At 41.0% G+C, this 5,750-nt stretch overlaps 1 pseudogene; it reads right to left on the bottom strand.

Annotated features, from left to right (window-relative positions):
* Positions 1–927: 927 nt before the first annotated feature.
* Positions 928–5,065, bottom strand: LOC115815451 (tripartite motif-containing protein 16-like; annotated as a pseudogene).
* Positions 5,066–5,750: the final 685 nt, after the last annotated feature.

Here is a 5,750-nt window from a genome sequence, read left to right as displayed (position 1 = left end):
CAGCACACTCTCACTCACACATGCTCCGCCCACTCACTCCCAGCATCCACTGTGAGAGAGAGAGACAGAGACAAAGACAGAGAAGGAGATGTTGATATGAGAGACTTTATATTTGTTTATCTCTGATGTGTCTTTAGGATTGAATGGTGAGGAGGGATCCCTGTAAGAAAGTTTGTGTTGATGTGAGTGAGTGTGTGTGTGTGTGTGTGTCAGAGAGAATGAGTTTATACATGTTAATCATTGAGTGTGTCTGTTTTAGAGTCACATTGTGTATGACTGCACATGTATGAGAAACAGAGAGAGAGAGAGAGAGAAAGAGAGAGAGAGAGAAACCTAAACAAGAATCTCAGATCAGTTTGGTTTCTCAGAAAGTGGCATCATGGTTCTGTGTGAGAGAGAGTAAAGCAGACTAGTCTTACAGTGTCACAGACACCTGAGTTTTATTCAGAGGTTTGTCAACGTGATAGAGGGAGAGGAAGAGATACAAAGACAAAGAGAGAGAGAGGGGGTACACTGTTCTCAGACTGATATTATCAACAATTTAATGAATTCAAGAACACATGAACAAAGTGGATTACAAATTAAGCTTTTTCAGAGTCAAGAATCAAAACTCAAATTCTAGGAGAATAAAAACTTATGCAATGTATGTATGACAGTCTTCCTGTACAAAATTCTCCTTCTCTGATTCACAGACAAACTCTCAACAATGGGTGCACACTGAGCTTCACAAAATGAAGGGAAAAAAAACAACAAACACATTAAGAGAAACTTCCCACAGTCAGAGGATGATCATTAGAGTAATCTCAGCTACAATCACAGCACTCCTTTACTACAACCTCCATCCATAATAACCAAATTATGTCTGTCATCTGATAATACAACACAATCATTATAACTATAACCAGACATTTCCATTTTTATTCATTTTCAAAAGCAACATAACCTCAGTTTTGAATGCAAACCAACTCCAAACCCAGGATAGAGGGGCTGAGTGAATGTGGTGTGGACTCTGTGGAGGAGGGTCATTTTGTCAGAGACACTGTAGAAGGACAGAGTTCCTGCCCTGTGGTCCAAATACACTCCTATTCTGGAGGAACTGGGGACTATGGAGTGTTTAGCCACTTTATCATTGTCTTTGCAGGAGTACTTAGAGGGAGGACAGTACAATCCCCAGGATTGATTATTACGTCCAAACCTACACTCATAACCCCGTCCTTTCCTCCTGATGTCTTTATATGACACTGATATAAAAACCCCATAATCCCCACTCAACTCAGTCTCCCAGTAACAGCGTTCAGACACACTCTCTCTACACAACACTTGAGGCCAATAATCAAATCTCTCTGGATGGTCAGGATAGGCCTGTTCTGTGTCAGTTCATGTCACCACTCTGTTCCCCTCAGACAGACAGAGGAGTTTATGTGCTGTGTTGGGATCCAGTGTGAGATCACAGGAATCTGGTGAAGTTGAGGAATAAAAATGAAAAATGAATGTGACATTTTAAAAATGAAAACTTAAATGACCGAAATCAATAAAAAAAACATTAACAGAGACATAAATGAAATGTAAGATTCACTTTATGTGAAACCTGTGTTGCATTACATTAAATTCAAAAAATTTAAACCAGACATTTTTTTGTCCAATCTCAGTTGTTTGTCATATAGATAATCTTTCTCATTTTCCTTTTTTAAATGTAAATTTGATTCCTTCTCAGGATCATGATAACCACCAAACAGTTCCCTCTCTCTCTCTTTTTCCTACTGCCTGTGACACTTAGCCTAGACTCAGTGGTGGTTCACGTTACATGCTCCCCCTACCACGGGCTTCCAGTGGGGAGACTTGAGGTCAACCTACCCCCCCCCCCCCCCCCCCCCCCCCCCCCCCCATCTTGTACTTCTGAGTGGGAGACCTTCCCAGGCAGTATCCTACTTACCTCAGAAAACTACAATCAGGGCGCCCACTCCGACGAGGCTAATTGACCCACACAGTGACATATCATTGACGTGATGTGCAAATGAGCGGTAGAAAACTGATCGTGCAAATGTCACCATTCCGAATTTGTTTGTGCGGGCGCCGGGTGCCGCCCCCTGCAAGATGCCACTCTGGGCGGCTGCACATGCCTAAATCCTCCCCTGCCTAGACTGATTACAGCTACTAATACTGTCTCATTTTAATGCATTTCCCAACACAATCAAGATAGCAAAATATGGATCCTACGTTTGTGTTTATGCATCTCTTCTCACATGACGTCTTTCCAGCCAATCATTCTTATTGTGATGATGAACGTGACTCACGAGCATGGCTGCTACTGGATTTTCAACTGGAATTTCCACTAGGGCGTCGTTCACTTAACCATTAATCAAATTCTCTTTACATTTTAGGAAATTTTAGGTGTTTTATATTCAATGCAGTAAGTTACAGGTATTATATTTACCCAGTGCATCGTTATAATTATCGTGTTATACTTATCGTCATAATATTACAAGCTGCGAGTTTGCACCAATATGGCTAGATTTGTAGGCGGTGGCAAAAAGTGGTTCGTCTCAATAAATACACATTTACGCCTATTTGTTCTCTCGGTTATGACTCGCGTACGATCATTTCCCCCAAAATACGATAATTTTAAGCCTGTGGTACCATACTTTAACATGTCCCATCTGGCATCGCTGGAGAGGTGGGAGTAACAAAAAAAGTTTGACCAAGATGGCTAAATGCTACATGTTGCATGAAAACATGTATATGATTAAAAGATGTATGGGCAACGATTTATGTCTACATCAACATCGGTTGTTGTTTACATGTTACGTGAACTTATCCGGGGTCACAGTGGTAGAAAAAACTTTCTCAGCAGCTCTGGTTGGGGCAAGTAGACCATTGTAGACCATCGCTTAAGTCCTCGAAATTTTGAACTAGGTGGTTTGCTTACTGTATTCGTGATCACGCTCCCAGTGCAAAATTTCACAGTACGAAATTTGCAAGGTGTTTCGGTGTGTGGAGACCTAGCATTATTGTGATTGTGTAATGTTTGGAATCTGTCAGCAGTAACAGTCATAACTGTCAACTTCACTCATCAACTCTCTCTCTCTCTCTCTCTCTCTCGCTCAATTCAATTCAATTCAATTCAACAAGCTTTAGTGGCATGTCTGTAATATATGTACAGTTGAGAAAAAAAGTAGATCATTTTACGGCAATAAATATTAATAGTGAATTAACAAGGAAACGCTAAAGCAGAACAGGAAACAGGGCAAGTGACAACGACAACAGTAACACTGTAATATGAGAAAACCAATAATATTAATAATAATAACAATAATAATATTAATAATAATAATAATAATAATAATGATAGCTAAGAAGTCACTAACGCCATCTATGTTGTAATCATTCAGCTATAAGTGATTGCATGCATGGGTGTATTTGTGTGTGTGTGTGTGTGTGTGTGAGAGAGAGAGAGAGAGAGAGTCTCACGTTGTAAGAACTGCTCTCTGGTTTTGGGTTCAGGGAGAGGAATGATGTCAGTGTTTGTCACTAGAAAAACAAAAGGATTCATTGGACTCATTATTAAAACGTTCAGAACAGAGAGAGAAATTGAGTGGAAATATTTTAAAATTAAAGGTTTCAAATTCAACTGTAACAGTGTCTAAATTTTCAACATTGACTGGAAAGTCTTCCAAACTCGTTCTTACAGAAATCCTCCAGTTGCTCTTTCAGCTGAGAGACAGATTTTCCTGCATCCTCAAAAGAGAGGTGTGGACTGACAGTGATGTTGGCTAAGACTTCAGATCCAGGAGGGGAGCAGAGAGATGAGAAACTCTAAACACACACACAGACACACACACACACACACACACACACGCACACACACACACACACACACACAGAAGGATACGTAAGTGCAGTCCTCAATAGTTGCGATGATAATCTGCTGTTGCGATGATAATCTGCTGTTGTAATGATAATCTGCTGTTTTCTTTTCGTCAATGCACTTGGAGATTTGTATCAGTTTCATATCTTCACAGCACTGTGTTGTCCCCTCTCTCAGAACTCTCCAATTATACTCAACGTTTGGCCACGAAGCGTTAAGGAACAGATGAGGCGTCCTCCAAAAGCAGAGAGGGGAGGGATAAAGGGGTGATTTACATCTCATTTTTATTACAACACTTTGCTTTGTGCTGCCCCCTCGTGGACGGCTAGTTTAATTACATTAAAAATGCAAGAAAATGGAAAAACGTTCGCCAATATTTATCAATTTTAATGCAATTTCAAAACAAACACACCTCAGGATCTTGCAAGTGCAACGACGTCGATTATTAATATATGTGGATATTTCGTGGCATTCGTAATTTAATAAGCTTCTCATATGGTTGATGAAAAACCTCTTTTCCCTAATTAGATAGGTGGTGTCTGTCACCATTAAAATATAAACCACATAATGTAACAAGACATGTAAATTAAAACATATTCAGTTTTTCAGAAATGTTCAAATAATTACTTTAGATCCAGATGACAGTTATCAGTAGTCAGTACACATTTACACACATTCTCATTGAGCTGTAAGAGAAGTCCCTGTACATACCTCGCAAAGTTCTATCAGTTTGTTGTGACGCTGGCAAATCTTGTCCTGTAGTCGTGTGGAGGCTTTGACCAGCGTGTGTTTCTGGAGGGCAGTGACCTCATAGTGAGGCTGGAGGTGAGTCTGACAGAATGAAACCAGACATGTCAGACACGACTTGACGGCTTTTTCTTTTTTTCCAATACAAAAATTACACTCCACATCTCCAGTGTCACAGTGAGCCGGAGGAGCAGCAGCTTGGAGTCCCGTCTTCTTCAGTTTCTCCACCACAGCCAGCAAAGTGTTTTTATGTAGAACTGGTCTTGGTGTGAAGGTCTGTCTGCACTGGGGGCAGCTGTAGACTCCCTTCTGATCATCCTGATCCCAGCAGCCCTTAATACAGCCCATACAGTAACTGTGTCCACATGGAATAGCCACAGGATCCTTAAGGAGATCCAGACAGACTGGACACATGAACTGGTCCTCACCAATAGAAATACTGGCCTCTGCCATTTTACTGATCACACACTCAGAAATATGAACAAACGATTAAACACACACTGATCAGGACGCTCAGATCAGTTTCATGTCTTTATATGTGAAAGTAAGAGTGACTTCCTGATTCTGTGTGAGTGTAAGGTTGTCTTAAAGTGGTAGATCACTCATAATAAATAGAGAGGTGTGGTGTGTGTGTGAGAGAGAGAGAGAGAAAGAGAGAGAGTCATTGTTTTGGGACTTTGCTGACCTCTGATGGCTGTTTTTGGTCCTTTGTATTGGTATTTTTTGTGTTTTGTGATTACCCTGCCCTCTTGTTAGCTACCTCACCTATGTCTCATTTTCAGTGCCATGTGCCTTGATTGGATCACTGTCTGGGTGTATTTAAACCCAGTTTCCTGTGTTGTTCTTTGCTCAGTCTTTGATGTTCTTGGTGTGTTTGACCCCAGCCAAGACCTAAGCCTTTGTGTTTTTGGATTCTCTGTTATCTTTTACCTTTCCCCTGTATTACTCTTTTGGATTTCCCATGTTGGATTTACTTTCTACTTCTCTCTCTTGGACTATTGGACCTGAACTGTTAATGTTATTGCTTCTGTCCTTGGTTTTTGCGACCAACTGCTTTTCTTCTTTTGGGGACGTCTCCGCGCCACCCCCTGCAGCTGCCCTTATTGGGGTGTTGAGCCCCAGAACGTGTCCCTCCTCT

Source organism: Chanos chanos, chromosome 6 (genome assembly GCF_902362185.1).
Source record: "Chanos chanos chromosome 6, fChaCha1.1, whole genome shotgun sequence".
Classification (NCBI taxonomy): Eukaryota; Metazoa; Chordata; class Actinopteri; order Gonorynchiformes; family Chanidae; genus Chanos; species Chanos chanos.
Note: the sequence above shows the minus strand (reverse complement) of the source record. Positions and strands in the feature narration are given on the sequence as shown.